We start from the raw sequence: 27,144 nt of genomic DNA on the forward strand, positions 1-27,144 counted from the left end.
TGTACTCAGAATTTTCTCCTTGCTTTTATATTCTATTCCCTTTGAAATAAAGAACATCATTGCATTTGCCTTCTTCACTACAGACTCAACCTTTAAATTAACCTTCAAGGAAATTAACCTTGCACGCGTACTCATGATCTTTTCTGCACTTGTGATGTTTGAGCCTTCTCCCCATCTAGATGATAGTCTGCACTATTGTTCCTTCTCCCAGAACGTGTTATCATACATTTCCCAACACTGTATTCCCTTTGACACTTTTTGTCCATTCTTCCGATTTGTCTGAGTCATTGCTTCATCCGCACTACCTATTGCTCCACCTATCTTCGTATCATCCACAAACTTTGCCACAAAGCCATCCACATTCCATTATCTAAATCACTGATAAATAATGTGAAGAACTGTGGTCCCAATACTGACCCCTGAGGATCACCACTAGTCACCGGCAGCCAATGAGAAAAGGCTCCTTTTATTCCCACTGACAGCCTTCTGCCTGTCAACCATTCCCCTATTCCAGTAATGCCACAGGATTTTAGCTTTTTAAGCAGCCTCATGTGTGGCAACTTACCAAATGTCTTCTGAAAATGTAAGCAAAGTATATCCACTTCTTCCCTTTGTCCACCCTGCTGGTTACTTCCTCAAAGAACTCTAGTAGGTTTATCGGGCAAGATTTCTCTCCACAAAAACCATGATGACTTTGACTTATTTTATCATTTGTCTCCAAGTACCCCGAAACCTCATTCTTAATAATAGACTCCAACTGCTCCCAACCACTAACATAAGGATAACTGGCCTATAATTTCCTTTTTTTTACGGTCATCGCATCTTAAAGAGCGGAGTGACATTTACAATCTTTCAGTCCAACAGATCTGCAGGTGAAGTGTTGCCTCTCTTGGAAAGTCTGGCAGGTGTAGCATTCTGGCCACCTACAGAGATAAGTGCCAGGAGGCAGATTAGTGGGGACGGATCACTGCGGAAGTGTAGGTGAGTTAGCGTTAGTGTTAGGATCCTTTTTTGAGATGACTGAAGTTGTGGAGAATGTTGTGTTGATGCAGAACCTGACTGGGTGGTAGTTTATGACAAGAGGAAGACCATCACTGTTAAGGCAGAAGGAAATGGAGGAGATTCGGGTGAGAGCAGCATCAGTGGTAGAGGACGGAAAACGACATTCTTTGAAGAAGAACATCTGTGATGTCCTGAAGTGAAAATCCTCACCCTGGGAATAAATCTCAACATCTTCCTCTCAGCACCTCCCTCCCCAAGCACACCCCCTCTCTCAACACACCCCCTCCCTCCACCCTTTCTCTACACACCCCTCTCAGCACCTCCCTCCCCATGCACAACTCCTCTCAGCACACACCCCCTCCCTCAACACCCCACCCCCTCCCTCCACCCTCTCTACCCGCGCACACCCCCTTCCCTGCGCATCCCCTCTCTCCGCACTCCCCTGTCTCAGCACACACCCCCTCTCTCAACATATCCCCCTCTCTCAACACTTCCTTTCCCTCAACACCACTCTCCGTACCTCCATATCCGTCTGCTACACAGCATCGCCCTGCAAAAGTTGCTCTACTATTTACCCCTGCCGTCCCACTCCCTACTCTTCCCCTCCCTCTCACCCCCCCCCCCACCCGGAGGGGCGGATATAAAGTGGGGAAAGAGAAAAGGGGTGCGAAGGGGATACAGGCCGTACCTGGAGAGGAAAGAGAAGACGAGGGGTGAAGGCGCGAGAGAGCGGGATAGGGTGTAGGGAAAGAAGGAAGGGGAGAGTAGGGAAAGAAGGAAGGAGCGTCTAGCGGGGAGGAGAGAGCATGGGATGAGGAGAGAGCGGGAGGGGGAGGAGAGAACGAGGGGTAGGTGGGGAAGAGAGAGCGGGAGGAAAAGAAGTCGGGCGGTGGGATTGGGAGGAGAGCACAACGGGGAGGGGCGGGTGGGAGGAGAGCAAGTGTTTTTGTAATGAGCGACTGACTCGTATAACCAAATGATCTCGGGTGCAGCGGCTCAGACTGAAATCTGCGTGCACGGTGAGCACCGTTCACCTGGGACCGCACTGAACTCGGTCCGGTTTCAACATCACAGTAAGTTATCTCCGATTCTCCAGAATCAGGGAACGTTTTCAACGGGATTCGGCTTCTGTCGGGACCGGGAGGGAATTCAGTGGGAGAAGGGGAATCTGAAATCTTCAAATTAACGAATTAATTATTGACCAAATGGATTAAAAGAAACGATTACCTTCAATTGCAAACCTTCTCCAGTTGTTTTCGTCGCTGCAGAAAAGCCTTTCGCACCGACAATGATATGCGAAATGTCTCCACGGGGCAGGGAAATAGTCTCTGTCCCTCTTCTCCCTCTCACCCCTCTCACTCCCTGTCACTCACTCACTCACATACACACGAAAAACTTTCCGGAATACAGAGCTACTGTAAGATGTTGCCGTTCGGATCGTCGCAGTGGACAATGCCGCAGATATATTTATTTAATTAAATTGTGTATTTATAATAGATATGTAAAAACTCTTAAAGTCTGATCGCAATTCTAACAAGTCGACATTCAGATTGCAGACACTGGTGAACTATCATCGGTGTTTTTTTGTTTTTCCCAAGAAATATTTAAATGCAGTGTTAAATTAGCTTTGTTCACAGTTGAAGGTGAGTGTGGAAAGTCGAACTGGTTTGTTTGGTTTCAGTAGAGAAGCCGCTCCCCGCTCTGAGGGATGTCTGTGTGTTGGAATTCGCCCTGTGGACACAGAGAATCGTGCTGTGAGTTTTCACAGATTAGCAACACCCCACCCCCCTTCCCCTCCTCCCCCGAAGCTACTGAATGACCCTCGCCTGACTGTCTGCTGTAAAGTTAGAATCTACCCACACGGAAACTGAACATTCTTAAGGTGAGAATAATTCAGCATCTGATATTTATTTCCGATCTTTATTTCCATCCGACACGTTACCCGTGTTTTGGATCAGTGATGAAGAAGTTACTTGCAAACAAGAGAAAATTTGCAGATTCCGGAGCATCACACACAAAATGTTGGAGAAACTCAGCAGGTCAGACAGCATCTAGGAAAAGAGTGAACATACGACGTTTTGGCCCGAAATCCTTCGATAGGACTCTATTTCAAGACACTTCTGTTGGTCGTGGTATTTGTGTTCTTGCATTATCCTGTCTGCACGGTTGAGATTCTCTACTGTTTATGTCAAGGTTAAAAACAGTTCCCGAATCAGGGGTTACGATTCGAAAGCAAGCGTGAGAAAAGTTGTTTCGCCAACACAGCTTCTAATAATAGAAAACAGAACCGTGTTACAATAAGTATCTGTTACTAAAAGTTAAATTAAATAAGTATTTCAAAAATGAATTCAGTGAAGTAGGTTCGTGTGTTCCATGTGAATTCCGAAATGGGATGGCAGAGGGAAGGAAACGGTTCCTGACTAGTTGAGTGTCTGCCCTCAATCTCCTGTACCATCTTCCTGGTGATACCAACGAGAAGAGATGGTGAAGAGAAGAAGACCTTGGTGAAGCAGATCCCTAATGATTGATGCCACCGTTTTGAAGCATCGCCCCAAGACGATGTCCTGGATGCTACAGAGGCTACTGCCCATGATGGAGCTGACTGAACTGTCAGCATTGCTGAGAGTATTTCGATCCTGTGCAGTAGCTTCACCACTTCCCCCACCAACCATAACAAGCGATATGCAGCCAGTTAGAACAGTTTTTACGGTACAAATGTAGAAATCTGTGAGTCTTTGGTCATATCCATGATCTCATCAAACTCCGAATGAAATATAATGGTTGCCATGCATTCTTTGTAACTGCATCGTTATGCTGGGCCCTGGAGATCCTCAGAGATGCTGACACAGAGGGACATGAAGTTGCTCACTCTTTCTACTGCTGACCGATCAATGACGATTGGTGTGTGTCTGTGCCCTTGTCTTACCCACTCAGGAGTCCACAATTAGAACGTTGATCTGACCGATGTTGAGTGCATGTTTGTTGCTGCAACACCACTCCACCAGGTGATATACACCACTCCTCCAGGTGATATACACCACTCCTCCAGGTGATATACACCACTCATCCCGGTGATATACACCACTCCTCCAGGTGATATACACCACTCCTCCAGGTGATATACACCACTCCTCCAGGTGATATACACCACTCATCCAGGTGATATACACCACTCCTCCAGGTGATATACACCACTCATCCAGGTGATATACACCTCTCATCCCGGTGATATACACCACTCCTCCAGGTGATATACACCACTCCTCCAGGTGATATACACCACTCATCCAGGTGATATACACCACTCCTCCAGGTGATATACACCACTCATCCCGGTGATATACACCACTCCTCCAGGTGATATACACCACTCCTCCAGGTGATATACACCACTCATCCCGGTGATATACACCACTCATCCCGGTGATATACACCACTCCTCCAGGTGATATACACCACTCATCCAGGTGATATACACCACTCCTCCAGGTGATATACACCACTCATCCCGGTGATATACACCACTCCTCCAGGTGATATACACCACTCCTCCAGGTGATATACACCACTCCTCCAGGTGATATACAACACTCCTCCAGGTGATATACACCACTCATCCAGGTGATATACACCACTCCTCCAGGTGATATACACCACTCATCCAGGTGATATACACCACTCATCCCGGTGATATACACCACTCCTCCAGGTGATATACACCACTCCTCCAGCAGATATACACCACTCCTCCAGGTGATATACAACACTCATCCAGGTGATATACAACACTCCTCCAGGTGATATACACCACTCATCCCGGTGATATACACCACTCCTCCAGGTGATATACACCACTCATCCAGGTGATATACACCACTCCTCCAGGTGATATACACCACTCCTCCAGGTGATATACACCACTCATCCCGGTGATATACACCACTCATCCAGGTGATATACACCACTCCTCCAGGTGATATACACCACTCATCCAGGTGATATACACCACTCCTCCAGGTGATATACACCACTCATCCCGGTGATATACACCACTCCTCCAGGTGATATGCACCACTCCTCCAGGTGATATACACCACTCCTCCAGGTGATATACACCACTCATCCCGGTGATATACACCACTCATCCCGGTGATATACACCACTCATCCCGGTGATATACACCACTCATCCCGGTGATATACACCACTCATCCAGGTGATATACACCACTCATCCCGGTGATATACACCACTCATCCCGGTGATATACACCACTCATCCCGGTGATATACACCACTCATCCAGGTGATATACACCACTCATCCAGGTGATATACACCACTCATCCCGGTGATATACACCACTCATCCCGGTGATATACACCACTCATCCCGGTGATATACACCACTCCTCCAGGTGATATACACCACTCATCCCGGTGATATACACCACTCCTCCAAGTGATATACACCACTCATCCCGGTGATATACACCACTCCTCCAGGTGATATACACCACTCATCCCGGTGATATACACCACTCCTCCAGGTGATATACACCACTCCTCCAGGTGATATACACCACTCCTCCAGGTGATATACAACACTCATCCAGGTGATATACAACACTCCTCCAGGTGATATACACCACTCATCCCGGTGATATACACCACTCCTCCAGGTGATAGACACCACTCCTCCAGGTGATATACACCACTCATCCCGGTGATATACACCACTCCTCCAGGTGATATACACCACTCATCCCGGTGATATACACCACTCCTCCAGGTGATATACACCACTCCTCCAGGTGATATACACCACTCATCCAGGTGATATACTCCAGTCCTCCAGGTGATATACACCACTCATCCAGGTGATATACACCACTCATCCCGGTGATATACACCACTCATCCAGGTGATATACACCACTCCTCCAGGTGATATACACCACTCATCCCGGTGATATACACCACTCCTCCAGGTGATATACACCACTCATCCCGGTGATATACACCACTCCTCCAGGTGATATGCACCACTCCTCCAGGTGATATACCCCACTCCTCCAGGTGATATACACCACTCATCCCGGTGATATACACCACTCATCCCGGTGATATACACCACTCATCCCGGTGATATACACCACTCCTCCAGGTGATATACACCACTCATCCCGGTGATATACACCACTCATCCCGGTGATATACACCACTCCTCCAGGTGATATACACCACTCATCCAGGTGATATACACCACTCCTCCAGGTGATATACACCACTCATCCCGGTGATATACACCACTCCTCCAGGTGATATACACCACTCCTCCAGCTGATATACACCACTCCTCCTGGTGATATACACCACTCATCCCGGTGATATACACCACTCCTCCAGGTGATATACACCACTCCTCCAGGTGATATACACCACTCATCCAAGTGATATACACCACTCCTCCAGGTGATATACACCACTCCTCCAGGTGATATACACCACTCCACCAGGTGATATACACCACTCCCCCAGGTGATATACACCACTCATCCAGGTGATATACACCACTCATCCCGGTGATATACACCACTCCTCCAGGTGATATACACCACTCATCCAGGTGATATACACCACTCATCCAGGTGATATACACCACTCCTCCAGGTGATATACACCACTCCTCCAGGTGATAAACATCACTCATCCAGGTGATATACACCACTCCTCCAGGTGATATACACCTCTCATCCCGGTGATATACACCACTCCTCCAGGTGATATACACCACTCCTCCAGGTGATATTCACTACTCATCCCGGTGATATACACCACTCATCCCGGTGATATACACCACTCATCCCGGTGATATACACCACTCATCCCGGTGATATACACCACTCCTCCAGGTGATATACCTCGCTCCTCTTTGCCTTATTCTCGCCATCTGAAAGTCTGCCAACAATAGCAAATTTGTCACTGGCATTTGAGCTGTGCCAAGCTGCACAGCCATGGGTGCAGGGAGAGTAGGGCAGCGGGCAAAGCACATATCCTTGAGGTGCACCAGTGTCGATGGTGATGTGCAGGCGTTATATCCAAACCGCACAGATTGTGGTTTTCTGTTGAGGAAATTGAGGATCTGGTTGCAGAGGGAGGTAGAAAGGCCCAGCGGTTAGAGACTTTTGATCAGAACTGTAGGAATAATTGCTTTACACGCTGAGCTTTGATCAAGAAACCGCATTCTGATGTAAGTATTCGTATTGTCAAGGTAATCCAAAGCCGCGGGAGGAGCCGATGAGATTGTATTGTGACCTATTGTGGATACAGGTAAATTACAGTGGGCCCAGGTCCAGAAGAGCTAATTCAAGCCATCGCAAACCTCTCAATCATTTCATCACAGTAACTGTTATTGCTATGGACGATAGTCATTAATGCAACTCACACTGCTCTTCCTGGGCACTGGTATAATTGTTAGCCTTCTAAGGGATGTTCAAACTTCCAACTGCAGCAAAAATGACCCCATTTCTGAAGCATTCACAGAATACAACTCCTGTTTCTCTGGGGTGGCTGAAATCCCTTGTAAATCTGTGTGACGACAGCACCCACCATTTCCTCACTCTCCTGAAATCGATTGAAACACAAAATAATTTCCCACGATGTATTGTATTGAAGGAAAGGCAGATGAGCTTAGGTCATGGATCAACACATGGCATTATGATATTGTCACCATTATTGAGAGGGGCTTGCAGAGAACTGGCAGCTCAGTATTCTGGGGATCTGTTGTTTTGGACAGGACAGAGCGTGAGGGATTAAGGGAGTAGTGGTGGTTTCACTCAGGGAAACTGTCAAGGCAGTGTGCAGTAGGGGCAGATGGGGAACTCATCCTGTGAGGCTTTATGTGTAGATCGGAGAAATAAAATTTGTTTGAACATGTTAATGGGTCGGTCTTATACACCACACAAGAGTCTGCCAGATTTAGTGGAACAAATTAGTAGATGTCAGAGAATATTGCAAGGAACATAATTTGTTATAATTTGATTTTAACCTTCCACATACGGACTGGAACTCTCATACTGTAGGTGTACTCATGTAGTTGACAAATGTCTTCAGGAAAGTTTCATTAATCAGTGCATATAAGTCCCAAAGACTCAAGTGCGATACTTGATCTCCTATTAGGTACTGAGACAGAACAGACAGAACAGAAGTCTGTGTGGGGAAACTGTTTGCATCTGGTGATCACAATGCCATCAGATTCAAAGGAAATATGGAGAACGATAGTTCTGCTCCATGGTATTGTGGCCCCAGTATAGAAAAATAATACGTACAAAAAAGATAAATGAACTCAGCAGGTTAGGCAACATCCGTTGAAAGGAGCAGTCAACGTTTCGGGTTGAGACCCTTCATCAGGACTAAAGAAGGAGGGGGCAGCGGCCCTATAAAGAAGGTGGGGGGAGAGGGTGGAAAACCAATCAGAGGAAAAATCGTATTCTTGAACATCGAAATCAACTTCCAGTAATTCCCCCCCTCTCCCTTCCCCCATCCCACCTTCACTCTGTCTCCTCTTCTAGCTGCCTCTCTCAGGACTCTGCCTTCTTCTACTACCCATAGTGTTTTCCCTGTAGATTCCTTCTTCACCTCTCCTGCCTATCTCCTCCCTGCTTCCCCTCCCCCACCCTTTGATCTTTCCTCTGATTGGTTTGCCACCCTCCCCCCACCTTCTTTATAGGGGCCCTGCCCCCTCCTTCTTTAGTCCTGACATAGCGTCTCGACCCAAAATGTTGACTGCTCCTTTCACCTGACCTGCTGAGTTCATCCAGCATTTTTGTATGTTTTGATTTGACCACAGCATCTGCAGTGGACTTTGTGTTTAGAAAAAAAATAGATGCATAAAAGGTGCAGGCAGGTAGGAAAAATTTGAGGTACTTATGGAGTTGAGAAAATGCAAGATAAGATTGAGGAAAGAAACCAGGAAGGCTATAGGGTGGCATAAGGTTGTCCTAACAGACAAGGAGAGGGATCATACAGATGTTTTAAAAGCAAAAGGATTTCAGGGGACAAAATTCATTGTCTGGATTATCAGAATGCCAATGTATGCATCGAGCCAAAACAGATAGAGTTCTTCAGTGGATTTTTGCTTCTGTGTTCACTTGTGAAAATAATCTATATAAGTGAGGCAAAGGAGAAGTGAGGCCACGGATGTTATACAAATTACGGATGATTAAGTGTTTTGGGCAAATTGGGCAACTTCGAGTGTATAAATCCCCAGTGACTGAGAAGTTCAGTCCTTGGACCCCGATGTAGGCGGATGCAGAAATTGCAAGGATTACGCAATTAATATGTTTAAATTATGCTCAAAGACAGGAGAGCTACCAGAGGATTGGAGGATAGCTAATTTTGATCCACTGTTTAAAAAAGGCTCCAAAATTAAACCAGGAAATTATAGGCTGGTGCAGTTGACGTCAGTCATGTGAAGACATTAGAAGAATCGGATATTGGAGTATTTAAATAATCAGGATTGATTAGGGACATCCAACATGTCTTTGTGTGTTTTAGACAATCTATTGAGTTTTTCGAAGAGGTTACAAGGAATGTTACCAGGAAAGTTGATTAAGGTAATGCTGTAGATATTTTCTACATGGACTTTAGCGAGGCATTTGACAAGGTCCTGCATAGGGTGTTGACCAATAAATTTCATTCCCTTGGCATTCAAGATGAGTTAGTAAATGGGAGAAGACATTAGCATAGAGCAGGAAGGCAGATAGTGGTAGCAGATGGTTGCCTCTCTGACTGGAGACCTGTGACCTGTAGATTTCCACAGGGATCTGTGCTGATATCTGTTGTTGTTTGTAATCTATATCAATGATCTTGATGACAATTAGATTATCCAGATCAGCAAATTTGCGGATGACACCAAGGTTCGGGGTGTATTTGACAGCGATGAAGACTATTGGAGCTTGCAACGGGATCTGCATCGGGTGTAAAAATGTCTGATAATGACAGATGGAGTTTCATGCAGGCTTGTGAGCTGTCACACTTCAGTAGGATCAACCAGGATGGGTCTTACACAGTGAAGGGTTCGGCACTGAGGGGTGCGGTAGGACAAAGGCATCCGGGAATACGAATCCACAATTCATTGAAAGTAGCAGCACACCTAGATAAGGTAGTGAAGAAATCTTTGGCACATTGGCCTTCATAAATTAAAGTATTCAGTACAGGAGATTGCATGATATAAGACAGTTATGAGGCCTAATTTGGAGTATGTTTGCAGTTTATGTCACCTACCCACAGGAAAGATTTAAATAAGGTTGAAAATTTACAAGGATGTTGCCGTGATTGGTGGACCTGAGTTATCAGGGAAAATTGAATAGGTTATGACTTTGTTCCTTGGAATGCAGAGGATTTGAGGGAGATTTGAATGAGGTCAACAAAATCATGAGGGGTATAGACAGGGTAGATGGGGTAGAGGGATGAGGATAGTGAGGGTTAGGTCAGGGGATAGAAGGGAGTGAGGATCCCATTTTTAATCGGCAAACAGCTCACCCCCTCCCCCATGCTCATTTCAATCAGTGCGTCCTTCCCTCCCTGTCGACCATTTTAACGTATGTAACGATTTCAGTGAGTGCGCCACTCCCTCCCTCGGCAAAACCTCTGGCCATTTGGAATAAACGACTTTTAAGAGAAATAAATTCAACAAGTATTTCCGGCGGGGTGTGGAATGAAACCGTGGGCGGGGAGAGTTCTTGTGACAATAGTTGACCGGATGGAAATGCAAACATCTCTCCCAGTTTTTTCCCAGTTAGTGGAAATATATAGTCGAACGTGTTTGCTTTAACTTCAGCAGAAATGCAGCCCCCTGCACCTGAACAGGCGAGGGAGGTTTGAGCTGAAACTCTATCCATGTCAGGCAGTCTTTCTTACACAGAGGGTGGAGTTCAGACCCTCCCAGAACCCGGACTTTATCAAATTCACAGCCTGGGACTCGCTGAGTTAAACAGAGAAACTCCGCCCCATTGCTTGCGATGAAAGAAAAAGGAGAGATCCACACGGAAATCCGGACAGAAAGGTGAACGCAGCCTGTTTGTTTTCCTCTTTAGGGTTGCTACATTGACCCCACTCCCACTTCCTCCCGCTGTCAGACCCGTCCTGAGCCGGTGAGAGTTAGTGTGACCCGGACTGCGGCAGTCCCGCTCTACCCCGGCTCACCCGGCCCTGTCCATCTGTAACGAGCGGCGGACACATCACAGCCGAGTGGCCTCGGGAGCATCAGCTCAGACTCAACTCTCCGTACAGAGTCAGAACATCGGTGCAGGACCATTGTTGGTTATCGGGATGTCAGACAGTGATTTCCCGGGACCACACTGAACGCCGGCCGGTTAAACATCAGAGGTAAGTGTTGTCTATGATTCTGCACAGCTATTCAGGATCTAGAGTGAGGCTCGGATTTGGTCGGGATCGGGAGTGAACTTAGTGGGAGTAGGGAGTTCTGACATCTTCATGTTAACGAGTCAACTACCGTCCAAGTGGATTAAGAGAAACGACGTCTTTGCAGTCAACCAGAATTACTCTCCTGTGTGAATTCTACTGAGTGCGAGCAGAAAGCATCTTTCACCCCGGTAGTGACATGTGAAACATCCCACGGGGCAGTGACCCGTCACCGATCTCTCTGAAACAAGAGGAATCAGCAGATGCTGGAAATCCGAGCAACACACACAAAATGCTGGAGGAACTCTACAGGCCGGGCAGTGTCTATGGAGAAAAGAACAGTCGACCTTTGAGACCCCAGGTAATGTACTTTACATCGCGTCATTGGTTCTATCACTCTTCCCTGTACCACAGAAAGTTAAACTTTCTTCACGCTTGAATGACAGTGTTTTCACTGGAACACTGGAATTTAGGAGGATGAGAGGGGATCGGATTGAAACATATGTGATTAAGGGATTGGACACGCTAGAGGCAGGAAACATGTTCCCGAGGCCACAAGAGGCCACAGTTTAAGAATAAGGGGTAGGCCATTTAGAACAGAGTTGAGGAAAAACTTTTTCACCCAGAGAGTTATGGATCTACAGAATGCTCTGCCTCAGAAGGCAGTGGAGGCCAATTGTCTGGGTGCTTTCAAGAAAGAGTTAGATAGAGCTCTTAAAGATAGCGGAGTCGAGGGATATGGGGAGAGGGCAGGAACGGGTTACTGATTGCGGATGGTCAGCGACGATCACATTGAATGGCGGTGCTGGCTCGAAGGGCCGAACGGCCTACTCCTGCACCTATTGTCTATTGTCCATTGTCTATAAAACTGCTCCCTCTGGCACCGACAGACATTCCACTCTCAAAATCACGGAGATCACATTTCATCTCCATGGTGATGTTTGTTGGAGACAGAACGTACCCTGTGCTAAGGAACAGGACACGGAGAGAACCACTGGTAAAGCTGTGGGTTTAGTTAATCATTATCACCAGGAGCTGACTGAACATTAACCAGGGTGTGTTCATTACTTACAGAACCCGTAACACCGCCTCACTGGGACAGGGTGGTAACCGAACCTGGAGCCCCTGTACAAGGTAAGAAGCTCTATATATTGAAATATAAACATCACAAAGACTGTTAGCCACTTTTATGAACACGAATGGGGTTGATAACGTATTGTGTTGATCGATATTAGAACTGTACCGAATTGCTTTTAAATGAATTAATAATTCCTTTCGTCTAATTGAATGCACCGACTTCCTGTACATGTCCCGCGGGAAACCGCTGTAGTTGGAGGTGTTATCGGAAACGCCGCACTTTCAACCGAGCTCCGAATCATCAGCAAAGGCTCAGGAGGTGCGAGCTTCCCGCATCTCGGAACTGTCCCCGGGCTACTGCTTGCAACAGCAGGAAGCCGATCCGTCCACACTCGGGGCTTTACCGATCCCCGACCGAGGGAACTGAGGATTCGCTTTGCTTATTCCGTCACTGGCGGGATCGACAATATATGTCTACCCTTTATGATATTTCAGTAGGTAGCTGCAGGGAGAGGGCGAAATTATGAGAACTACCCGCTCTGCAGTTTATAGCGGGGGGTGGGGGCTGGGAGGGGTGTAAGGATGGTTCCATTATATAGTCGGTTGGTGAGACATGTTGTGGATCACCGCCTGCAGTGTTGATTCCTTTATGTCAGATGTGTGTGGGGGGGGGGGGGGGGAGAGAGAGAGAGAGAGAGAGAGAGAGAGAGAGAGAGAGAGAGAGAAATTAAAACTAAATGTATCAGATTGAACTGAAAGCAGGCACCACCAGTTGACAATTGAGATGTTCTCTCTCTCTCTCTCTCTCTCTCTCTCTCTCTCTCTCTCTCTGTCTCTCTGTCTCTCTGTCTCTCTCTCTCTCTCTCTCATCTGATTAGAATGGCCTCCTCAATATTCAGGAGAAGCAGATTATTACCATTAATTCTGTAATCTCTGCAGTGTAGTGGTCTTTGAAGGACAAATGAGTGAGATGTTACAGGTAAGAAGCAGGAGTAATGCGCGGAGATCACAGACAGACCTAGATCGGTCACAGTAAATTCAGCACGTGAATTTTATTAAATCTCCCATCAGCATCATTTGTCTGACAAAACACATCCAGTGAATTTAATGTTTAAGGGATTTTGGTCGTTCAGTAATGGGAAACAGCTCAGCTCTTTGTAAAGTATGAGTGATAGCGAGGAAACACACTGACGGGAGGAAAGTAAACAGACCCATTAGTCATAATTTTATCTGATCGATCAGATTACTTGTTTCTAATAAGTGAACACTAATTTCAATGTGAAATAAATTCTTATCTTGCTGTATTCGTCAGGGTGTGGTTATCTCCAGTAACCAATCTCCAGTAATCTCTCGTTAGGGTTCGGTAATCCCGACACTGTTGCTGCCTTGCCCATTATTGTAATGGCCCCATTGGGGACAAATATTGAAGTTTGCGTTATCAACGGACTGACTGTGAGATCAGTGGAGCTCCAAGCATTTGGGGCACAGTTAAATCTGGTGAAAGGGAATGTCTGTTGTTCAAAAGAAAATATTATTCCAAAATCATAACTTTTCCTCAGAGTTGACAGCGCCCGTCCTGCTGCTGAGCTTTTCCTATAAGCTCACGGGGATCTTTGTCCTCGCCTATCACTGTGGTTTATAGTCTGAAAATAAATTGATCCCTCTAATTTACAATAAATTAATGCCGAGAGAAAATCTGCAGACGCTGGAAATTCAAGCAACAAACACAAAATGCTGAAGGAACTCAGTAGGTCAAACAGCAGCTAGAGAAAAGATACAGATGATGTTTCGGGCCAAGGCCCTTCAGTAAGACCAGACAGAAAAAAGAGATGATAGGGTCAGAGCTAGAAGGAGGGGGAGGGGAGTGGAGGAAGAGGTGGAAAATGACAGGTGAAACTGGAAGGGGGAGAGATGAAGTAAAGTGCTGGGAAATTGATTGGTGAGAGATGCAAGGCTGGAGAAGTGGGAATCTGATAGGAGAGGAAAAGGAAATGTGGGAAGAAGCACCCAACGAAGGCGATGGACAGGTACGGAGATAAGGCCAGAGAGGGAAAGGGGGATGGGGAATGGTGAAGGAGGGCGTTATTACCTGAAGTTTGAGAAATCAATATTCACGCTATCAGGTTAGTGGCTACACAGACGGTATATAAGGTGTTTCAGTCTAAATGTTGCCTCATCACAGCAGCTGAGGAGGCCATATATTGACATGCTGAGTTCCTCCAGCATTCTGAGCGTGTTGCAATGTATCAGTGTGTTGACACCAACTGAACGGAGCCGGGTTGCGGGTCGCGGTTGCTCCCTGGCGCAGATCGAGTTGTGGACAGATACTGGATGTAATCTGTGTCACCGTGCACTGAGGCACAATAGGAAGCCTGGACCGAACAGAACAATAGAATCATTTGCTTGAATCAGCTTTTGTGTCATATACTTAATGTTCTGTGGATCAGGGTGTGGAATTACATGCTGAATGATGTGAAGCTCAGGTTTATATGTCTGTTATCAACTGAATCTTGCTCACGGTGTGTTCACTTTCTGTTTGCACCCACTAAGTTCAGGGACTCGGACTCGCTGGAACAGAAAGAGAAGCTCAGCACCAAGTACACACAGAGACCGTACTGGGTGGGGAACGTTGTGGTGTTTCAATACGTCCCTCGTCAGGAGAGGATTTCCATGTTTTTCCTGTTCGATATCGTCTTTAAAACTGTGTGGCATTACGGACATGGATGCTCTTTTCTGTGTGTGTGTGTGTGTGTGTTTTTAAGGAAAACAGGCATACATCTGGCAGTGATACATAAAACAAAACTCGATAGGCAAGATGTCCTAATTATGATCCTATGTCTTAATGTCTTATGGTCTTCTGCTGCTGTAGCCTGTTCACTTCCAATTTCAAAATGTTCAGTGATCAGTGACACTTTTCTGCACACTACTGTTGCAGCCTGTGATTATTATAGTTACTGTCGCCTTCCCGGCAGCTTGAATTAGTCTGGCCATTCTCCTCTCATCTCTTTCATTAACAATGTGTTTACCGGTACAGCACTGCCACTCATTGAATGTTTCTTGTTTGTATTTCGTTCCATTACCTGTAAATCGAGACAGTCGTGGGTGACAATCCCAGAGATATTCACACTACACCATCTGGAATCAACAATCATTCCACTGTCAAAGTCACCGAGACCACATTTCTTCACCAATTTGATGTTTGTTTTGAGCAACAGCTGGACCTCTTGACCATTTCTGCATGTTTGTATCAAAGTGACAGAGCTGGTGCCACTTGATTTGTTGATCAGCATTAACGAGCTGGTGTACAGGTGCACTTTGATAAATTACCACTGAGTTTATTTCCGATTTAGAGAACTCGCATCCAACTCGGTGTTATCATAAATGAGATATGGATCTATTTATTGATCCCCCTGTTTCCCACAACTGGCTGGCACAACATCGAGCTAAAAATTGTCATGATGACAAGGGTGGGTTAATAGAAACATAGAAAACCTACAGCAAAATACAGGCCCTTCGGCCCACAAAGTTGTGCTGAACATGAACCTACCTTAGCAATTACTAGGCTTACCCACAGCCCTCTATTTTTAAAGCTCCATGTACCTGTCCAAAAGTCTCCTAAAAGACTGTATCATATCCCCCTCCACCACTGATGCTGGCAGCCCATTCCACGCACTCACCACTCTGTGTAAAAATAAATAAATAAATAAATAAATCTACGCCTGACAACTCCTCTGTACATACTGCCCATCACCTTAAACCTGTGTCCTCTTGTGGAAACCATTTCAGCCTTTGGAAAAAGCCTCTGACTATCCACATGATCAATGCCTCTCATTATCTTATACACCTCTATCAGGTCACCTCTCATCCTCCGGTGCTCCAAGGAGAAAAAGCTGAGTTCACTCCATCTCTTTTCACAAGACGTGCTCCCCAATCCAGGTAAGATACTTGTAAATCTCCTCTGCACCCTTTGTATGTCCTCCATGCAGAATGTGATCAGTCTACAATTACTCTTTGGCAAGCCAGTTCTGGATCCATAAAGCAACGTCTCCTTGGGTCCCATGCCTTCTTACTTTCTCAATAAGCCTTGCATGGGGTACCTTATCAAAAGCCTTGCTGAAACCCATATACACTACAACTATTGCTCTTGCTTCATCAATGTGTTTCGTCACTTAATCTTAATTTAACAAAAAATCCAGGAATCTATGCATAATAATCACGAAGAACAAATATATTTGAACATGGCACAGTATTGCACTTCCCTCTAACAGACGGGATATTGAGGCCGAAAAGAGCAACCAGAACTGTTTTATCGGTGGCACACAGGCATAATGGAAATGGTAATGTGTAGCACACAGAAACTGAATTCACCTCATCAGGGGAATTGTACTGTGAGGCGATCAGGCTCAATTGCATTACTATTCAGATTTAATGTTGATCAATGAAGACGTAGAAGATGTGCCATAGATCTATTGTTTCAGTAGAAAAAATTGGAGTGGATCCAGGTCACTGTTCAGAGAAGAGCTGATATGCTTCAACACCAGCCTCTCAAAACATTAAACTGTGGATGTACGTGCCACTAGGCAATAGTCATTGAGGAATTTAACCACACTCCTCTTGGGTACTGGTATGTTTTAAGTTTCAGTTCATAGATACAATGAGTTAGTCTCCCTGAGGAGGAGAGTAACTTGGTTACTGTCGGCAGAAGAAAGCGAAATGAGCAGCCAGTGCATACAAGCCCCATGGACGTGCCCCTCAATAATGTATACCACTTTGAGTCCACCTACTAGCTGGAAGCACAACCACTGAGTCTCTGGCTCAGAAGAGAACAGAGGTGAAGAGGTCTACAGTGGGTATAAAAGATTCCATAGTCAGAGGAACAGAAACGAGATTCTGGATGTATGTTCCCTCCCAGGTAACGGTGTCAGGGATGTCTCAGATCAGGTCCATGGCATTCTAAAGGGGTGGGTGAGCAGCCAGATGCCTTGGTGCATACTGGCACCAATGACATGGGTAGTAAAAATGAAGGGGTTCCTGGGAAATAATATAGTAAGCTAGGTAGAAAGTAGAGAAACAAGATCTACATGGTGGTAATCTCTGAATTGCCTGCTGTGCCATATACCAGCGAGGACAAGAATGGAATGATTTGGCGGTAGCTGAGGAACTGGTCCAGGAGACCGAGGTTCAGATATATGGATGATTGGGGTCTCGTCGGGCAAGGTATGACCTGTACAAAAGGGATGAGTTACACCAGAATCCCAGGGGAACCAAGATACTTGTGGCCAGGTTTTCCAGAACAACTCAGGAGGGCTAATTTTGCAGTGGGATGGGAACTGGAGTTATAATGCTGAGAATGGGGTAGTTGGTTCAGAAAAAGAGGCAGTGTGCAGTGAAACTGCTAGAATGGTGAGGCTGATGATAGGGCAAAATTGCAGTCAATAGGATGAGTTGCAACGTAAAAGCAAACAAAATGGGAAAGGCAGAGTACAAGAGTGACAGTATTGCAGTTGAAGGTGAGCAGTATATGGAATGATAGATGAACGCAGCAAAGTTACAGATTGGCATGTATGACGTTGTGGGTGTCACTGAATCGTGGCTGAAAGAATATTTTACCTGGGAGTTTAACAACCAAGGATACACACTGTATCGAAAGGACAGACTGGTCGGCAGAAAGGATGGCGTGACTCTTGGTGAAAAATGAAATCAAATCATCAGAAAAATGTGACATAGGATAGGAAGGTTTTGAATCACTGTGGGTAGAGCTAGGAAACTGCAAAGTTACAAAGACACTGATGAGGATTATATACAGACTCCCACACAGTAGTAATGACACGGTCTGAAAATTACAACCACAGGTAGAAAAAGTACGTCAAAAGGGCAATGTCACGATAGTCATGGGATATTTTAACATGGTAAAATCGGGTTGGTGCTGGATCCCAAGGGGCGGAACTTCTAGATGCCTTTAAGATGGTTTTTGAGAGCAGCTTGTGGTTGATCCCATGTGGGGATAAAATATTCTGTGTTGGGTATTGTGCAATGAACCAGAAGTTATTAGAGCGATTAAATTAAATAAACCATTCTGGGCCAGTGATCAAAATATGATAGAATTTACGCTGCAGTTTGAAAAGATAGTAATATGGAGCAAGAAAATAGAGGATGAACCGAAAAAGTATCTTGGGAAGAGAATGGGAGATTGTGGCTCAGAGGGAAAATGGAACAACCATGAAATGGAAGAACAGACTCGATGGGCCAAATGGCCTATTTATGCTCCTATATTTTATGGTCAGAACGTTCGTTAAATGGGCAGCATTTTTCTCTGACAAGATTCTGATATTGGGTCTTCCACTATTTCTCTTTCCACAGATCCTATCCCATATACAGTTTCCAGCACATCACTTTCAATGTCATAATTATCAAGATAACATTTTAGTCTTGTTACCCTGCAGAAAATGTGATAATTAATTATGCTGGGCAATGTCTCATTCAATAAGATAACGATAACGTGTTCAATTTAGCTTCAGGGGACAATGTGAGACATATTCCCGCCATCTGGTGACCCACAGCCGGGTTTTGCAGCACGATCTCTTGCCCATTCAGAGGACAAACATGTTCCTAGTGTTTCATGGGTTGGTGTGGGGGTGTTAGTTTTTGAACTGGGTATGACCGAGACGCTGGAGCATACTACCGGCAGCAAAGAGTCTTGAGTGCTTTCGTGCTTGGGTTATAATCCAGGTATGATGACTCCGGGAATATTGAACTACCAGTGTTTTACGCTTCGGCAGATGTGACGTGATTTTCATCCTTCTGCTGAGAAACAGGAGTTTCCAGTGGATGGTTATTGGTTGCTGGGAACTTACTGACTACAGCTGCCAGTCTGAGACTTGCCGTGTGGTTAAGTGGCAGGATTAGCTGTGAGTCCTGTGAGCTTGGGTGATGGGATATCACAGTTTTTCGCCCAGGTAAAATGGACCGGGGATCAATCTACCCATTTTTAAGAGGTACAGAGGAAGCATTTTTTATTCTGGGCTCCTTTGTTTGTTTCTGGAGTTCTTTTGGCAGCAATGACTGCTAATCTGAGGAGAGAATACGTTCCTCTTCCATCCTGCACATGAAGAGGCTGTGTTAAATGGGCTGTGCCTTTTTCACACCAGTACTAATACAACCGGGAGTTTGGTGTTTAAAGTGTGTTTGAAATCCGCCCTCACTGTCATCTGTCAGTCAAACAGCAGAAATCAAGCAGCAACTCAAGATGCTGGCGATTTGCACTAAGCCTGAAAATGTTTGAAGCTATTCTGAGGGCAGGTTGTGAATGGGAATTGTTAACTTTGCTCCTCTCCCTACAGCTGTTCCTTACCCGCAGAGCATTTCTCATAACAGTTTCTTTCTATTACTTTCACCTTGGGATGGTTTCAATCTTCTGGAAATGGAACTGTGCCAAGCCGCATGTTTTGTGATAGTTACTCGAACAGTAAAGAAACCACAGCTTCTCGCAGTAAACTATTCTGATCACACAGGAAGAACTCAGCAGGCCAGGCAACATTTGAGAAGAGTACAATCGAACTTTCAGGCCGAGACCCTTCAGCAGGACTAACTCTTGGCCCGCAACATTGTCTGTACTATTTTCCATAGATGCTGCTTGGCCTGTTGAATTCCTCCAGTATTCTGTGTGTGTTGCTTGCATTACCAGAACCTGCAGAATTTCTCTTGTTTGAAATTATCCTGATTATTTCCTTCAACAATCGAAAGCAACTTTCACCAGTTCCATCGGGAACCTGACTCTATCGGCTGTACCAGACTTTCTGTACAGTTCCGAATACAGTGCACAGGATGTGGAGGTGGGGTCTATCCACACTGACGATATAAGGAGTTGATGGGTTCATTTCATTGCCTGTTTCTCAGACCTGAGGAGAGTCACCGCATGCCGTGATGTTTGTTTTTCAGAACGAATGTCAATCCAATGGCCGGAGTTCAAAGAAGCTTTAGTACATTGATAGTTGGTTGGTGTGAATTCCCTTTCAGGAAATATCTGTGAGATTCTGTTTGTTTTCGCTGAATTACAAGAATCAGAGTTGAATCTGTCTCATGCGCTGTTAGTGGATGAATGGAGAATATGACTGAAACTATTTTAGCAAAGACGTCGTATATTTAGGATAAAAATTCCTGTAATAAATCTCACTGGCAGTTGAAAAAAGTATGGAAGTCTGCACTCCGTGGGAGCATTTTATGTACCCCTGTACCTAATGATGTGGCATTGAGTGTTTGTTCAGGGTCTACTGCGGCTGTACCATGTCCAAATTCTATTTTCGGCTTTTAGTGATGCTCTCTTGCACTCCACTGTCGGAGCACATGGTTATTTGAGTTCTTGCTGCCTTCCTTTAATCAGTCTGTCCAATCTCACTGAGCTCTCGCATTAACGAGGCCTTTAGAACCGTCGCTCACTGGATGTTCCTTTGGTTTGTTTCCGGACCATTCTCTGTAAACCGACAGATTTATACGTGAAAATCCAAGTAGCTGATGAGTTTCCTTAACACTCAGACCACCCGGTCTGGCACCAGCCATCACTCCACGGTCAACAGACAATAGGTGCAGGAGTAGGCCATCAGACTATTGAGCCAGCCCTCCCATTCAATGTGATCATGGCTGATCATCCACAGTCAGTACCCTGTTCCTGCCTTCTCCCCATATCCCTTGACTCCGCTATCTTTAAGAATTCTATCTAACTCTTTCTTGAAAGCATCCAGAGAATCTGCCTCCACTGCCTTCTGAAGGCATTCCATACATCCACAACGCCCTGGGTGAAAAAGTTTTTCCTCAACTCTGTTCTAAATGGGCTACCCTTATTCTTAAACTGTGACCTCTGGTTCTGGACTCCCCCAACATCGGGAACATTTCTCCTGCCTCTAACGTGCCCAATCACTTAATAATCTTATATATTTCAATCAGATCCCCACTCATCCATCTAAATTCCAGTGTATATTCCGGTCAATGTCACTTATATCACATTTATTTCCATTTCAGATGTTTGGCCTGAATAACAACTGAACCCGTTGAAAATATCTGCATGTGTTTATGCTTTGAGTTGCAGGCAGATGATTAACAGATTCGCATTAATGAGCTGGTATACTGTTGTACCTAACAAAGAAGCCATTTAGTGCAATTTCCCATTTAGGCAAACCCTCACCCATCTCGTATATGAATATGAATGAGATCTGGGCCTGAATATTGACGATTTGCATGTTTGTAACAGCAGGCTTTCGCTGGCAAGGCAGTGGACAAAACACTGTTATAAGGTGGGGGTAACTTGGAGAGAAAGACCCGTCACTGTTCCCTCTAAACTGCGCGTCTGCGTAATCAAAATTCTCCCACGAACGGAGCCTTTGTTGCAGTGCAGATGGAATTAAATACTGTCAGATAAATCTTTATGAAACCTGAATATGTTTAGTTGTACTGCATTTTTATCCTATCCATTAATTAGTAATGTCTTCATCCTAAATATTCATAGATGGATTTTACAGAAGAGGACGCATCTAAGATGCCGCTTTTTTTTCAGTCCGTGTTTCCAGCTCAGAGCAATGGTTGATTCACGTAGCAGCAAAAATAGTAATTAGTGAGAACATTGGAGACCGAACCACGTTACATTCTATGCATATTAATCACGATTGAATATGGAACATTATCGTGCTCCCTGTTATAGACGAGATGTTAAAAGTCAATAAAGTGGTCAAAATTGTTTCACTGGGACTCCCTCTGGTATCCAGGAAATAGTAATGAATAACGCAAGAAAAAATAATAATAATTTCACCTTGTCCAAGGGAGCGTACTGTGAAGTAATGATGCTGAAGTGCTTAACAATACAGAACTAATGTTGAGCAGCGAATAACTAGACGGTCCATTTACTATAAATTCAAGAGCTTTTCGGTTTCCTTTCTCGAAAGATCACTATTACTACCTTTAATACTACCCCGATAATCACTTTTACTACCTTTACAGAACATTGGGTGTAGTACCTCCCCCATTATAGGTATGAGCAAGGATGAGATCTGGGCCAAACTGCTCAATTAAGCATTCAGCATATCACGCATCATCTTGGACAGTCCCAGTCCTGATACTGGGTCTTCCACGGTGTCTTTTTACACAGATCCAATCTGATGTACTGAGTTTCCAGCACTTTATGTGAGGAAGGCAGGAATATAGCATTGGGGTGAACAAATATCAGACATGATTGAATGGTGAGTCCTCCGTATCCCGTATCAGGATTTGTGACGTGTGAGGAACAATTACAGATTTGTTCACTGAGATCATTTTATTTGTTTTCAGCATTTAAATTTCAGTGAGAATCACTTTTGTAACATTGTGCAGAAATATTTTTTTTTCTCTCCTTCATATTGTTAATGTGCTTCATTATCTCTCTGGTTAAATTTAGACCTGTGCTGAGAGATTTGTTGGAAGAAAAACCCCAAATGGAAGCAAAGCACAACTGAAAATGAGGGAACAGCGACAAGTGAACCAGCCCGAGGACCAACTGTAGAGAACCTTTCTGACTCAGAGTTTCCATTGATTCAGTCAGGAGAAAGTTTGGTGAGTCTCATTTACTCAAACACTGGTTCTTTAGACATTACATACCTGTACAAAGGAAGATACAAAATAGGAGGAGTCGACTGAATGTGCCCAGAGATACCAGTTACACCTCTGTCGGACTCAGTTGCGATCACTCCAGGTCTGGTAATGTGCTTTTAGAAGCCCAGCTCTAAAGTCACTCACATTCTCTCAGTATTTGTTCATTTGAAGGTCCTGCATCATCTGAAGTAGCTTTTCGTCAGTTCTGCTGTTTACTCGTTACATTATGATCATCTCAAAATGCATTGACAATTTCCTCCCTTTATAAGAAGCCCCAAGTGTGTCATGCCGTAGTGACTGTAGAAATGTGGAATTATCATGAACTGCAGCAACATGCCATTGATTCCTCTGGCTATTGCAATCTGCAATGATGTACTTACCCTCGAATATATTGTTGTGCAGGCCTCTTCTAAGAACAGACCATTTTTTTTTAAAAGAAAATGTCCCAACATCGCATTTTATTCAGTCCTCACTAGCAAATCGGAACCAATAGTTTACATTTACATAGCTTGACCTCATCAAGTACATTTCTACTAATTACATTGTCAGAACCTGTGAACGTGACATTAAGCAGAAGTGGAAATTCAAAGTTATGTTCCCATGGAAGCTGCACATGGGACTTCAGCAAAGCCTTTGACAAGGTGTCACATGGCATCTTGGTCTCGATGATCAGGTCCCATACAGTCCGGAGAGAGCAAGTTGGATGTTTTCAAAATTAGCTTCAAGGTAGGAAGCAAAGAGTGCTGGCTGAAGGTTTCTCCTCTCAATAGAGACGAGTAAATAGTGGTGTGCCGCGACGCTACAGATTGGGACCTTTGATAGTCATTATTTTATAGCAATGATTTGGATGCGGTTGCACAAGGATTACTTGACTGCTAAGTTCACAGAATGCACAAAGATAGTAGTTGCTGTTCACAGAGAAGATTATCGTAACATCTAGGGGATCTAAATGGACAGGGAGTGGTAAAGAGATTGCAAAACCAGCCCAAGCAGCAACGGATTCATGCAGATTTTGGGGATTATGTGGAGGAAACAACCAGAGGAAGTGGATGAGGCAGGCACAGACGCATAATTCAAAAAGCAGCTGGGATTTGTAGATGGAGTGAAATGGCCAGAAGGGAAATGGGCCCATCACAGGAAATTGTGACCATCTCGGTGGGCAGTATGATTGGCATTGTCTCATTGGTCTGAACGCTCTGAATTCAGTCTCTATTGCTCTGTGAATCTGTCAGTAGATGCGCCAGCTATCAGTGGACAGACAGACAAGCATCGTATGGAAGTTGTTATTAACTGGGAATGTCTGGTCCCCAAGACAACTGCTTCTCTGATGGAAATACTGTCATATTTGCAAAGTAATTGTACTCTCTCTGACTCACTGTCTGCTTTTCGTGTAACTCAGGGCATCAGCAGCAAGTAGAGCTTCCAGCCAAGATTAAAGTGTAAACAAGACGGCGACAATCAACAATCGTCAGTCACAATCAGAATGGACAAAGGTATGATCACAGGGATTTTTAAATAAAACTGTTGTCGCGTTTATACACAGTAGTGCAGATGAAGAATCTTACCCATATGTTAACAGGGCATAGAAAAGATTTATCATGCATTATCATTTAACCCACTGGTAAAGCAGCCTTGAGTAATTGATCAATCTAACAGTTCAAGTGCAGGGACCTGACACCGGTAATAGTCGAATCACTCCACTCATGATGCAAAGAACCTGAGTGAAAGGAGCAGGAATTACTGAATCAGGTGGTTGTGAGTGAAACACAGACAAGAACCGCAGTCTTGTGGTTTATGTAAATATTCAGGTTCAGGGTCCGTTTCACCTCAGATAAGCACTGATGATCAAACATCTCCAACTTCCATTTATATAATTCAGAACCAGATAATTGGAGCATTTCTAGGATCTCAGAAATTGTGCGGTAACACAGCATTTCAGGTTTTGGAAGGAAAGCTATGAACTCCACCCCTGTTTTTTTGTCTGCTGCACAAAGGAGAAGAGGGGTGTTTCTGAAATCTGTTTTCTGTAGCAGAGCGGAGATCACTGCCGGTGTTGGGAATCGCTGAGGATCAGGAGGCAGCTGATTGTAGATACATTTGTGGTCTGCTTCGGAGTTTCAATACCCCAGTGAATGTCTGTGTTCTGGAAGAATGGTGAACGTGAGTTTCTAAATATTTCCCTCTTGAGAATATCGTCTACCTGAGTTCAAACTACCAGGATCCCTGCTGGGAAACCCAGTATAACCAATGATAAAATGTCTCTGTCACCTGTAGGAATTGTGATTGTGCTCAAATCTGTGATTCCAGGTGGACTAAAAAAAAAGTTATTATTGCCTGGAAACAGGTCCTTTGCCCTTCTAATTCATGCTGTTCTTAATGTCTGAGCTTGCCCCGTTTTCCTTCAGCCTTTCCCAAATTTTCCTTGTAAATTTATTCTATCCTTTTTCCTGCCCGCATGCTCTCAGTTTTGTAATTATATTTCTGTTTGCAGCCTCCTCTGGATGCACATAATTTATATCCTTCACCCGCTTCATGAAAAAATGTCCCTTCCATTCTTTTTGAATGTCTGCGCTGAAGTCTTAGACTCCTCTACCCTGCAAAAAAAGCCTATGACCATCTAACCTATCTACGCCCCTGATTACTTTATGCTCACATACATGTGTAAGGTCACCCTTCAAGATCCTGAGCTCCAGGGCAAACTGTCCCAGCTGAAACATATAATACAAAAAACAACACCCTACTCCAGTACCCTAGTGGCCATTCTCCATTACACTCTTTCCAGCTTAATCACCTCCATCCTATAGATTAGCAACTACAACTACACACAAAGCTCTCTGAGCAAGACTTTGCCAATGACTTATATAGCTGTTACATGACAATCATCAGATGGCGGATAAGATAGGAATGAGGGGAGCGGTCAGCATAGATCCCAAGAGAATGGTCAGACTCCGAGCCAGGTTACCGGACAATGTGCACCTCAAGGGAATGGTCAGTCTGTGACCAAGGGGAATGGACATCGTGTGAGAAAGCGATTGAAGAGTGTATCATGCAGCAGGCTGGGTCATGTGTAATCCCATTGCTGGTCTGTGTGTGACACAGACTACTGGACAGTCAGTGACGCTGGGAGAGGTTAGATTGTGGAAGATAATTGCAGTGATATTTCCCGGTATCACTGGACACCATCGCATCAAGATCCTTTGGTCATCCATGTGTTCAACTGTTGTGAATTCAGTGATCAGTATTACTGTGTCTATCCTGTAATTTTACTGGGAGGGAATGTGTCCAGTCACTGGGCTTATAGGCATGGTCACCTGGCGGATGTTCGGTTCATATTACCCAGCACGGTTCCACTCCAAATCTGGTCAGTCAGAGTCTCGGCTCCATTGCCGTCTGAATCAGTTTTGCTCAGATCTAAATCATACTTGTATCACCTGTAATTCATCACTTATTTCAGGTGGGAAATTGAAACGCATAGGGAAAGTACTGAAGAAGTTTATACCAGGTGGATCATTGAGGGAAGATGATCGGGACACGGGGAGCAAGGTGCCAAAGCAGGGTCAGATTGAGAGCGATGTCCCAATGGAATGCGGTCCGGCTGCAGAGGAGGAGGAGGAGGAAATGCAGCCCAGAGACAGTGGCATTAGAGACACCGATCAGGACCCTGGAACCGGCACAAGTGAGGCAACTGCCTGTCAGCCCAGAGACAGTAACATCAGAGACACCGATCAGGACCCTGGAACCGGCACAAGTGAGGCAACTGCCTGTCAGCCCAGAGACAGTAACATCAGAGACACCGATCAGGACCCTGGAACCGGCACAAGAGAGGTGACCGCCTGTCAGCTCGGAAACTCATTGAACATGGAATTGTCAAGTCCCCCACAAGGAGCGGGTGAGTGAAATATGAGGGTGATGGGTTCGCAAAATGTGGCAGGGAGGAGGGTAAAGGCAAGACCTTGGTCGTGGTGGGGGAGAATGTGTGGGTGTGGTACATGCGGTGTAGTGGGCAGCCATTATCCCACTACAGGAAAT

At 45.0% G+C, this 27,144-nt stretch overlaps 1 protein-coding gene across 3 annotated transcripts in view; it reads left to right on the plus strand.

Annotated features, from left to right (window-relative positions):
* The first annotated feature begins 1,961 nt into the window (after nt 1–1,961).
* Nucleotides 1,962–27,144, plus strand: part of LOC132386954 (NACHT, LRR and PYD domains-containing protein 12-like) — a 53,613-nt gene continuing 28,430 nt past the window's right edge. Inside the window, exons 1-8 of one of the 3 annotated variants that reach the window (XM_059959309.1) lie at nt 1,962–2,075; nt 11,097–11,388; nt 11,552–11,785; nt 12,499–12,558; nt 16,355–16,437; nt 22,922–23,076; nt 24,515–24,608; nt 26,570–27,004. The gene's annotated coding sequence lies outside the window, so the exon portion shown is untranslated. Of the gene's footprint in view, nt 2,076–11,096; nt 11,389–11,551; nt 11,786–12,458; nt 12,559–16,354; nt 16,438–22,921; nt 23,077–24,514; nt 24,609–25,151; nt 25,276–26,569; nt 27,005–27,144 lie in introns of those variants that run through there. The other 2 variants (XM_059959310.1, XM_059959312.1) reach the window with 2 other exon arrangements.

Source organism: Hypanus sabinus, unplaced genomic scaffold, assembly GCF_030144855.1.
Source record: "Hypanus sabinus isolate sHypSab1 unplaced genomic scaffold, sHypSab1.hap1 scaffold_1416, whole genome shotgun sequence".
Taxonomy (NCBI): Eukaryota; Metazoa; Chordata; class Chondrichthyes; order Myliobatiformes; family Dasyatidae; genus Hypanus; species Hypanus sabinus.